Raw genomic sequence first — 12,479 nt, 5'->3', positions numbered from 1 at the left:
TTAGCTTTGAAGTCATCTATCGTGGTCAAGGTTTATACACATTTCAAAAGAAAAAACTAGGCTTACCAGCACCAGCGTGGTCTTTGAGGACTGTGTACATCAGCCCCATAGCCAAGGTTCTTTCCCACCACGAGGCCCAAAGCTGGACCATTCTGCCCTCACCCTTCACTTTGCTCACCCCTGCCTGTCCTAGAAGTCTCAACACAAACGTTGCTTCCTCAGAGCAGCTCTCTCTGACCCCCACCCCAGTCTAAATTAGCTGTTCCCATATTGTTCTTTGGAGGTTTTTTTCCGTCTTCTTTTTCCTTCATGGTACTTAACACACTTGTATTTTTGTGCATTATTCTTTATTGTTTGTATCCGCTAGATAAAATTGGTAGCACATTTACTGCATATTCAGTGTCTGTACTGTAGGAGCTCAGTAAGCACATGTTGAATGAATGACCTTTTGAAAATTCCTATGAATCTATGTCTATACTTTATTAAACCCCTTTTAATATGTTTTTTTTACTGCTTAGAAAAACGAATTTTTATTAGGAGCTCTATTAGCCCAATCTAACCTTTGTATGTCTGGATATTTGGGATTTTATTTTTACAGTTTCTATTTTGACTACCTTCTTTACAGCTAACCCTCTACCCTCTTAAAAACAAACAAGAAAATAGAGAATCATTGGAAATTATTGAACAAAGCAATGTACAGATGATAAATATTAGAAATAGACCATTGTTCGATTTCTTCGATTGGTTTGTCTTTGTATCAGTGATAGTGTCGAGGGGCTGTAAATTGATGGTGGCTGCTATTTGTATTTCATGTGGCTTCTCCCTCTAGTTTCCAGCTCTGATAATTTCCCACATGGACTTGCTCTTTCCAAATGGGTTGACTCATTGTGGGTAAGAATAGCTTAACTTTACTGAGCATCTTTATGTTGCATAATGAAGATTTGTTGACTAAAAGGATAAGCGAATAATTGTTTTTATTTAATCCTGATGAAAAGCATATACCATCTAGTGATCATCGTCCTCATTTTATAGATGAGAAAAGAGAAAGTCATATAGCTATGGTAATATGGCCGGTGGGTGGCAGAGTCAGGACTCAGCCCTGGATACATGACCTTGTTGCTGTCTGTCCATCCCACACTGCCTTTCTGGACGTGCCATTTTCATCCCCCCTCCACGCCTTTGCCCACATCATTGCTCCTCTAGGTGCCCTCCGCTCCATTTCTCTAGGGCCACCATTCATCATGTCTAGATCAAGTCTTACTTTCTCTGTCCTCAGTGATGGCAGGTACTGTGCATCTTGTACTTTACCTTGGATTGCTTTTTCTTTTTTCTTTAATACTCATATATTCCTAATATCTCTTTTTAAGTTGTAAGACTCTCAATGAGTCTTTTTATAGTTTCAGTACCCAGCCCAATGCCCCATACTTGATAAATCTCCAAAGTATTTGTTGATGATGATGTTGTTAGATATTTCCCTGGTGCAGGACAGGATATCAAGTGAAATCAACCTTCTTCAAGCTTACCAGCTATTCATATTGTCACAGCAACTGCATCAGTGGCAACTAATCTCTAACATCTTTCAGAATTTATGCTCTAAGAGTACAGTTCATATGAAAATACCTTCCTCAGAGGCTTTCAGTTATACTTGTGGCCTACAGTATTGAGTTTCCCTTAAGTCTAGAATTATGTTCTAAAATTAGCTTCCATTTTCATAGTATATCTCAGAACTGGCTGCACAAAATTAGTTGCTTTCTATTCAGCGAAACCTCATTGAGCAGCAGCAAATGAAATAAGATTCTCCCTAGTTTTCCCATGTCAGATACATGATTATGAAATCAAAATAGATTTCCTAGTGGACATCTTAGAAAAGCCAGGCTCAGTTAGGAGTTGCTAAAGGCCACTTCTTGCAAGATCATCAAAGAGTTAGAGACGGACTTCCTGGTGGCACAATGGTTAAGAATCTGCCTGCCAATGCAGGGGACATGGGTTTGAGCCCTGGTCCGGGAAGATCCCACATGCCACAGAGCAACTAAGCCCGTGCACCACAACTACTGAGCCTGCACTCCAGAGCCTGCGAGACACAACTACTGAGCCCTCACGCCACAACTACTGAAGCCCGCGCACCTAGAGCCCATGCTCTGCAACAAGAGAAGCCACCGCAATGAGAAGCCCGCGCGCCACAGCTAAGAGTAGCCTCTGCTCACCACAACTAGAGAAAGCCCGCGCGCAGCAACAAAGACCCAGTGCAGCCAAACATAAATAAATAAATAATACATAAATTTATTTTTTTTAAAAAAGTTTGAGACAGTACATATATACTGTGTGGAGGTCCTGTGCAACTTGCAACAACCTATCTGACATCATCGAACCTCTTGGTAAATACATATCACTCTCTAAAGAGTGTTTTATTAAGGCTGTCAGGTGACAGTGAGGCCAGAATGCTTTAGTTCAGAAATGCCAACTGAGAGAGGAATGAGTTAGATGACTCACGTGTAGACAATCTTAGGCTCATCCTCCTTTCCTCAGGGGAAAAACATGTGAACAGACCCATTTTAGTGGAGTTTAATAATAAAATTTCCTAAAATTTCCTGTGCCCTAAATCTGGTTGCTGTTATACATTTTGCAGAATTGTAAAGTAATTGGTAGCACATGGCATGGTACCTGCAGGGGATCAGGGCTTGCCTGCCTTGTTTGCCTCCATACAACTTTTGATATATCTCTGCTAGGTAGAGCCAAATGTTTATTTATAACACATGGGCTTCCACTGACTCAGTGTGACCACAGAGTGACTCTTTATCATTGCCAGAAATCAACTACATTTGCATCATGCAAAAAAAAAAATATATATATATATATATACACACACACACATACATCTATATATGTGTGTATTTAATTTAAAATTCATATAAGTTTCAAAATTACTTTCATGTCTGCAAATTGTACTAGCTCCTATGAAAATATCCCAGATTTGTTTCTGATCATATTTCTGTTGACTATTTTGTACCCTTACTGTTTGGACATCTAATTTGTATTTAACTACCATCAAGAGTACATGGTAGGAAACAGTTGAGTTCTTCCAAATGAACTTCCCCTAGAGGTTTTGTAATTGGATAAGTATTCAGGGTCCTCCTCCTAGGGCTGAGTTAGACTCATCACTGTTGTTGGAAGGTGCACGCTTTCTAGTGGTTACCAAAAATTCACTGGAGAAGTAATAAACATGTCAATGGGGTCACTTAAAAATAAGTTCCATTTTCAATTCATTTCATAAGTTGTATTTCATTATTCTTACTTTGGGAGGAGTATTGGCTGGAAATATTAGAAACAATATTGAAATTAACCCACAACTATGAATGATGCTGCCACATAACCTTTTTCTGCAATTATGAGCAGTCAGTCACGCAATCAGAAATGACTCCTGTTTGAGTACTATTCATAAGGGTAGCTACTCATCTGTCTGCACAATCAGGGGGCCAGGAAAGTGACTGCAGAAGTCGTTATTTAAGTACATCTCTTTCACAATTAATATGGCAGTGTTTTTTTTTAATTTTATTTTTTGGCTGTGCTGCATGTCATGTGGGATGTTAGTTCCCCGACCAGGGATCGAACCCGTGCCCCCTGCCTTAGGAGCACAAAGTCTTAACCACTGGACCACTAGGGAAGTCCATGCAGTTTTGTTTTTAAAGTTGGACATTATAAGAACAAGGAAATCAGTGTTGAAAATAATGTGACCATCCCTCAAGAAATTAAACATAGAATTACCTTATGATCCAGCAGTTCCATCTCCAGGTATATACCCAAAATAAGTGAAAACAAGTATTCAAACAAATACATACACTGCATAAGTGTTCATAGCATCTCTAGTCACAAAAACCAAAAGGTGGAAACAACCAAAGTGTCTGTCAATGATTGACATTGAATAGATAACAAAATGTAGCATATCCAACAGTGGAATATTAAGTAGTCATCAAAAACAATAAATACTGGTACATGTTACCTCTTGAATGAACATTATGCTAAATGAAAGAAGTCAGACACAAAAGGCCACATGTATACGACTCCATTTATATGAAATATCCAGAATAGGCAGAGCCATAGAAACAAAATGCAGATTTGTGGTTGCCAGAGACTAAGGGGAAGGAGATTGACTACTTAATAGGTACAGGGTTTCCATCTGGAGTAATGAAAAAGTTCTGGGACTAGATAGAGGTGATGGTTTCACATCATAAATGTACTTAATGCCACTGAATTATATACTTTAAAATGGTTAAAATAGTAAATTTTATGTCACGTGTTTTACAATTAAAAATTTAAAACAATATATATGACTACACATTCTGTGACAAACTCCATACTTAATAAGCAGCAGGTACTCAATAATTATAGCATGGTTCTGAGTTAATGTCTCTGTGCTACTAGTAGCAGCAAGCACAATGTGCTAGGCGCCATTTTAAATGCTTTACTCTACCCTGAGCAAGTATTATTCCTAAATTACAAATGCAGGAACTGAAATATGGAAGTGAAAACAAAATTTGCCTCAGACCACGTAATTTGCTGGTGGTAGACCTGAGATTTGATCCCAGGTTGTCTAGCAACAGAGTCTGTACCATTAGCTGCTGTGCTGTAGGGTGAGCTAATGTTGTCCTGTGATTATAAAGCTGATGTGCTTATGGCAGCATGTTCTCAGGCTCCCAGAACAATGTTGATAAGGTGTCAGTTCTTAAAGAACAGATAATTTTTATTCATATCTGCAAAGTACAAGCATATTTCTATTGCCTATAGTATGTATTTGATTACCAGGTAATCAATTAAATCAGTGGTTTAATTACCATTGAACATACACATACCATGAAAGAACTACAAGAAATACAGTTCTCTTTCAGTGCAAATTCACTGTGCTGTGCAAGGCCGCTGGCTGTGGTCAGAGGTATCATGTGGCCCTTTGCAGTCTTCTGTTGGAACAAGAGTTACCTGCAGTTTCTCAAATCTCTCTCTCTTCCCCAGTCTTGCATTCCAGGGGCTAGACATAGTAAGCTAAGTCAGATTTGGTTGAGTCATAAATCAGGGACTTGGCCATGAAGCATGCAGGGGGCTGAGAGAAGTAAAGAATATCATAAGCACAGAGAATGGGGTAAGAAGTGATAGGTGAGAAGAAACTGACTAAAATAAAATGTCAGCCTCCTCCAGGGATCTCCATACAATCCCAAATCACACTGTCTGAGGAGTGAGGCTCTCTTGTGCTGCATTGCAAGGCCTCTGCATTGCCCACCTCTAGAAGGGCACCATTTACACTGTGGCCTTTGTGAATGACACCCTCTGAACTCATGTGGTGTAGAAGCTAGTCAGTGTAGAAATACTTTAATTTCAAAATGAAGCCATTATAATCTAAATATATGGGAGGAAATTGAACTGTGCACTTTGCCATGCTTCTAAGAGATTTGAATCTCAAGATATTAAGGAAAAGAATAGCTTCCTGAACTGGTTCCATTGCAATTCTGTCTTAGAGAAACTACCATTCAAAACCCTTCTAGCTCTGGGACTTCAGGACTTTTTTAACTGGAATCTGGCATCAGATTTCCCGCATAAGGCAAATTTTTGAGATGCCAGAGTTCTGGGAGCAGGGCAAGAGGCCACTCCTGCAGCCTCTGTTGAATGAATGTTGATTATCTTCTCACCCCAAAGTTTATGTTACCCACTGTACTATTGGGAAATAGCCAACTGAGGCAGGGATAATTCGACTATTAACCCTCACTTTGGTTCTTCAATAGATCTTTTTGTCTTCCTCTATAGGACAAAATATATAACCAGCTGTTTCAAATTTACAACCAGAAAGTTGAGTTTCTGGAAGCTGAATGACATTGCTACTCCCTTTTATGATGTAACTTCTCTGGACAGCAATAAGAAAAAGAAGGTAGAAATAATTAATTAACCAGAAACAGTAAAAACGTTGACTCTGTTTAATGTTAACTATGATGATTAATGTCATCATCACTGGATTTTAGGTCACATAAGAATGAAACAAGTTACACTTAAACACAACTTGCAAGAAGCAATGGATGAAACTAAGGCTTTCAAAGATAGAGTGACCTCTGTCATGTGTAACATTGATTTATAGAAAAATAATTTTATGATTATGATATTCACTTCTGCTAGAGACTTTCTGGTTTCCCAGGCTAACTTGACAGAGACAATTTATTTCCTTGGCTTATTTCCTTGATTGCTATGCTTTCAGTTTGGGTGGTTCCCATTGGGGAACAGTAGTATCTTGAGTTGGTATTTCATGGGTCAATCATGTGGGCTTCCCTCAAGAGAGGTTTGAGCAAGAATGAGAATGTGCCACATAACTCATCCAATTGTACTATACAGATCAAAACCACAATCAAAACTGAAAACAAACTATCAACAAGTCTAAATACTGTGCAAATGAAATTGATACACAATTTATAATAGGATTTATATAATTGAAAATACTTAGGTATAAATTAAATCCTCTTTGACTTCAACTATTATTAGTTGCTGCTTGAATCAGACATAGTAAATCACAACATCTTTGAGTCTCAGATTCTTCTTCTAAACTGGAAGTATCTACATCACAGGATTGTTTTGAATATAAAGGGGCAAAGCACACAAAAAGCTTTTAGAATAGTGCCCAACACATAATAACCAACCAGTCAATGTTAGCTATTTTTTCCATTTTTGGTGCAAGAAAGTCATCTTCTTACTTAGGATGCTTTGAACACAGCAAAATGTTAAGCCTTTCCTTAGAGCTTCCTGGTGGTGTTCTTGCTACATGACTACGCTACTGAGCCTCAAAATAGCATCAATATCAAAAGCGTCACTTGCTCACCACTTGAAGTACTAGAACTTTGAAGGATTTCGGAGAGACCAAGTGAATGGCTTCAAGCACTGTTACGGAATCTTCTTTCTTGCTAGATCTTCTTCTGTCATGTCCCCAGAGAAATTTATTTCAGTTGTGTAGAATTTTATTTCAGCCTGCACGTATTAGCTTTGTATTAAGTTATTTTTGCAATAAGCAATTAGGTGAAAATTTCAGGACACTAAGAGACCTAGAGATTCCAAGGGTCATTAGGATCCCCTTTTCTCTAATCAAAACAGCATTATGGTTGGGGCTTCCCTGGCAGTCCAGTGGTTAAGACTCTGCTTCCACTACAGGGGGCACGGGTTTGATCCCTGGTCGCTGAACTAAGATCCCGCATGCCGCCAGGAGTGGCCTAAATAAATAAATAAATATATTTTTTTTAAAAAACAGCATTATAGCAGCCCTCCTGGCTGAGGGCTGATTTCTTTCCCCATATACAATAGTCGTAGTTGTAATAACGATCATGATAATGATCAAAGAAACATTGTTAAGCACTTGCTCTGTGCTGAGCACACTTCTGTCTGAAAATCTCACTTAAATTAACGCATTTTATGCTCACGTTAACCAGGGTGACCAATTCCTTTTGCCTTGTCCAGGTCTTTCCCAGTTTTAGCACCAAAAATTTCAAGTCCCAGAAGCCACCTCAGTCCCAAGCAAATAGGGATGGTTGATCACACTAAACATCCCTTAGAAATAGATGCTCTTATTATTATTCCAAATTAAGTCACAGAGAGGTTATGTAACTTGCCTAATGACACAAAGCTAGTAAGGAGAAGAGTCTGGCTCCAGAGTCTGGGCTCTGCACCACCACCATGGAACAGAACTGGATTTTGGATGAGGGGTTGGAACAACTGGCCCTAGAATGGCTTCTGAAGGGATGGGCTTTTCAGTCCCTGTCTCAGGGCAGAGACACTGGTTGTGAGAGCATCCCAGAGTCTCTGTCACCTGAAGGTTAATGGGCAAGTCTCACTCTGTTCTTTAATGGCAACACAAAACAGCAAGCTGGTACAATATCTGAACAGTTTTCACGTAAGACATTTACAAGTATATATGCACCAAGAGACACTACAGTCCACTGTGTGTGATTAGATTTCAGCCTTCACATGCAAAATATCCTGATACCCTGCCTCGGTCAACTTCCCACCCTCTACCTTTTGCTGTGTGAATATTAATAAGACTCTCTTTTTATTAGGACAAGATTTCTTTCTCTACCCAGGTCTTCTTGTTCAGGATAGTTTTATTCTCTATCATTATCATTATTTTTACTTATTGTAAGATTACAAAATTTCACATTACAACTTAGCTTTGCAGAGAAAACGCACCATCATTTTGTCTAGAACTCCTTGTGAACAACTAACCACTGATTAGTAAGGGGGAAATTAACTGAGTCCTTATTTAAATTTAATCCCATCTGATCATTTGAGTAGTATGTTTAGGAAACAACCTCTCATTTGAATAAAAATGTTCTTCCTGTTACCCCCTGCCATGCTTATCTCTCTAAGGTGGCATTTGGGGGCATGACGAATTGGGTCCTGTTTCCTTGTGGTTGTGGAAAAGCATCATGCGTGGGGGTAGCAGGGTGAGAGGGAGTGTCTTCTTGCCTAAGGGATAATGTCCTTTGCTTGCTTATCACCCTCCCAGCTGAAGTTATGGGTGATGTTACTTATTTTCCAGGCACTGTGTGCATAGCTCTTACCTAGCAATCTGACTGCGACTCAGCACCCACTGGTGCTGTGGCCCCCTCTGAAGCCTAGCTGGGTCAGTTCTCTCTGCTGTATACTGGACAGAGCTCCTCCCCACTACAGTGATTTCTCTGAAAAGCTGTCCAACAAGAACCTCAGCTGCTTCTTCCTCCTCTTGTCCACTCCATTACAGGGACAAGGGTGGCCCATGGGAGCTGAGCCTTATACCTCCTCTGCTTGCCTCCGAGCTGTGCTTTTAACTAAATTGGCTGCCCTGTACTGGTGCAGAGAGCCACCTAGGAGTGGATCTCCTTCCTAAGGGTCACCACTGCTCTCCATGTTACCATACTTAATCTAATGTACTCCCCCTTCCCCAAGCTGAAGTCCAAATATAATGAAGTCAGGACCCACTTCTGATGATGTCACACTTATCTCTCTCCTCTCCACCATCTGCCCTGCCAGAACTGAAAAGTCTTCTCTTTTGCTTCTTCTATGTTATATTCTCCCTACCAACTGTAGAACTGATATAGCTGCCATCCCCTCCACACCACAGGTCTCTAATGGAAGTTCTCCATGCTCAGGGGTTGATAGACTAAAGGGAGATAAAGAAATTTAGAAAATCCTTTCTCAAGACAAAACTTTGCTTGCAAGGTGTTGTGCTGTATAATACAATTTTGGCAGTTAAGAAATGAATTCCTTCTTACCTTAGTCTTCCTCTTTGTATTCTTATAACAGTCTATACCCCATTGCCACTCCACGCCCACCCTAGAGCAAAGTTTTTGAACTCAGGAAGGCAAAAGAGAAAAATAACGTTTAAAACTATAACTATTAGCCTCATTTCATGGTAATTTTGTGAGACATCATTTAAATTACCTCCTTTAACTAACAACTTTTTCATTGTATATGATTTTTTTCTTTTTAAGTTATACAGATAATACATGAATATAAACCCATAGGGAAAGAATTAAAATAATACAGAAGTATATGGAGTAAAATAGGGTTTGCTCCCCACCCTAATCCCACTTCTCGACCCAGAAATAATCACTGTCAATTGTTGATGTGTAGTTTTACAGACCTTTCTCCCATGCATTTATATAAATATATGGGTTTATATACCAATACATAATTTTGACTTCTTTTTTCCAAAATAGAACTTTCTACACCTATGGTTTGTATATTTCTAAATATAAAATTACCAAATTTCCCTTCACATCTCTGAATTTAATTTGCATTATTAAGGTAATCCCTTGCAAAAGATTTTTATTTCATTCTGATGATACAGAACAAAAGCATCTGTCATGCTTGTTTGACAACTGGCTAGAATTTTTGCCATGAGCAGGAAAATATGCATAGTACTTCTGCTCTGGGTGGGGATGTTGCACCCACGTGCATGTGATATGGCCAGTGGCCAGCCAGCTTCTGAGAAAGGATCATGTATTTCTCAGGCAGTAATATCATAAACAGAACTTAGTGAAAATGAGGCAAAGTCCTCTTTCCTGTTACCTTCCTGCCCTAGATTCTTCATCAAATGAGAAATTTGGTAGTCTTTCCTTAGCACATATTAGTTCAACAGCTCACATTTCAGAGAACCGATAGCACCAAGCCCTGGAAATACCAAGATGATTACAGCAGTGTCTTCGGACATTGAGAAATTTTCAATATTATTTCAAACAGTCATTTCAGAAATTCATCTTCACTTTTGAGAATCTAATTTTTTTTTACCTTGGAATTTCCTTCCTTCTGTTTCCTGCATCAAAGTTGTGGAATAATTGTTATTCTGTTCAAAACTTCTAAACTTGAATTGGGTAGTGACAGGGGAGTATAGTTTCAGTCTAAGATAAAAATATATTTTGCAAATCATATGGAATTAAAGTTTGATAAGTGGTCCACACTGGCTTGTGATGTCTTCTTCCATTTTTTTTTTTTCAGGCAAAAGCAAGAGTATTTTTACGTGATGAGTTTGTTCTACATTTTTTCCCCAAAATTGTAATTTATGTTTTACTTCAAAAACATGATTTTTAAAATACTGTGGAAATGTTCTCATCAGACAAATTACCGGTTTCATTTCCTCCTATTCTTTTTCTGTCCAATTTAGGATATTTATACAGTTAAATGACAGTATTATTCATTCATTCAGGGTCAGTATTTTGAATTCCATGTCTTTGAAATATATCAAAGGAGAGTTAATTGGGAGATGGAAGAAATGGCTTCAGTGGTTCCTGTCTGGCTAGTGTCGGACAGGAGAGGGAAATCTACTCCAACAGACCCTGTTGCCATCTGTCCTGTATTGAGTGCTGAGAGTAAGTCCTGGCAGCCCTGGGCAAATGTCCAACCCTGCTTTGGACAATCATCAAAGACACATTTCTTCATGGGCCCCTAGAGGCCCTCATTGAATCATAGAATTTCTGAGCTAAAAAGTACATTCTAGTACGGCAGTTCCTAAAAAATTAAACATAGAATTACCGTATGACCCGACAATCTCACTTCTGGGTATATATCCAAAAGAATTGAAATCAGGGTCTAAAAGAGATATTTGTACACCCATGTTTATAACATTATTCACAATAGCCAAAAGGTGGAAACAACCCGAATGTCCATTGACGGGTGAATGATGACTGGATAAACAAAATGTGTTATATGCATACGATGGAGCATTATTCAGCCTTAAAGAGGAATGAAATTCTGATACATTCTACAAATTATATGAAACTTGAAGACATTATGCTAAATGAAATAAGCCAGAAACAAAAGGATAAATATGATCCCTTATATATGATTCCACTTACGTGAAGCACTTAGAGCAGTCAAATTCATAGAGATAGAAAACAGAATAGTGGTTCCCTGAGTTTGAGGGGAGAGGGAAATGGACAAGTATAGTTTCATGGGTATAGATTTTCAGATGGGGAAGATGAAAATGTTCTGGAGATGGATGGTGGTGATGACTGTACAACAATATGAATGTACTTAAATGCCACTAAACTGTACACCGAGAAATGGTTAAAATGGTAAATTTCATGTTATATTTATTTTACCACAATAAAAAATCCTTACCCTCATGGAGCTTACAATCTAGGAGAAAAAGAAAGATAATAAGCAATTAGAAATGTAAAATTTTTTAAAGTACAGTTTAGATCAGCTTTGGCCTGCCGTCATTTTTACAGATAAGAATTGAGAAGACAGAGAGAAGAGATAACAAGAGTCTACTCACTAAGACCCTGGTTGTCTGACTCCTGGGCCAGTGATGTTTCCATTGAACCATACTTCCTTTTTGAGGTACTTCTGTTACCTCTATTTTATCTAAGCTGTTCGATAATATACTGGAAAGAGAACAGGCTTTGGAACCTGGGTTCAAATTCCAGCTCCTAGAAGTTTGACCTTGAGATTTCCTTCTCTATAAAGTGGGAATAACTAAACCTACTTCATAAGGGTTCAGTGTAATCTGTTACACTTACACCTAGGTATGAAGTAAGTAGTCAATGAAGAACTCTCTGCCAAGTTCTTCAAATGCCTTCTCTGAATTTGTTGCTTATTTATGTTATGTTCAATGTGCTAATACTTTCAACCTAGCAATTTCTGCAAAGATATTCCTGTATTTGAGTTTTAATAAATCATTCTAGAAATACAGTTTGGATATGGAGAAGAATGATTCAGTTGAAAAACCTGGGACACAAGCCAGAAACACTCATTTGACCCTTATTTAGCTGGGAGAGAACTTTTAAAGTGTAAGTTTGGTAAAGAATTCAAAAGAGCTAACTTATTCCTTTTTCCAAAAAATAAAGCCAACTCTTTGGTATTTCCACTAGCTATAAAAAACTCGAAGTCATACTCTATTTTTATTCTTAAAAGGCACTTATCTCTAAATAAAAACTATATAATGACATGGATTAGATATAAGTACAACCCTGGAAGATGAGTTG

The 12,479-nt window shown here is 38.4% G+C and overlaps 1 protein-coding gene and 1 long non-coding RNA gene across 3 annotated transcripts in view; one reads left to right on the top strand and one right to left on the bottom strand.

Moving 5' to 3' along the window:
- VEPH1 (ventricular zone expressed PH domain containing 1) overlaps positions 1-12,479 on the top strand; it is a 214,913-nt gene that overhangs the window by 135,142 nt on the left and 67,292 nt on the right. The window lies entirely within an intron of this gene.
- Positions 1-12,479, bottom strand: part of LOC117312130 (uncharacterized) — a 49,402-nt gene that overhangs the window by 17,398 nt on the left and 19,525 nt on the right. The window lies entirely within an intron of this gene.

The sequence above is a fragment of the Tursiops truncatus genome, chromosome 4 (assembly GCF_011762595.2).
Source record: "Tursiops truncatus isolate mTurTru1 chromosome 4, mTurTru1.mat.Y, whole genome shotgun sequence".
NCBI classification, from domain to species: domain Eukaryota; kingdom Metazoa; phylum Chordata; class Mammalia; order Artiodactyla; family Delphinidae; genus Tursiops; species Tursiops truncatus.
This window is presented reverse-complemented; position numbering and strand designations above follow the sequence as displayed.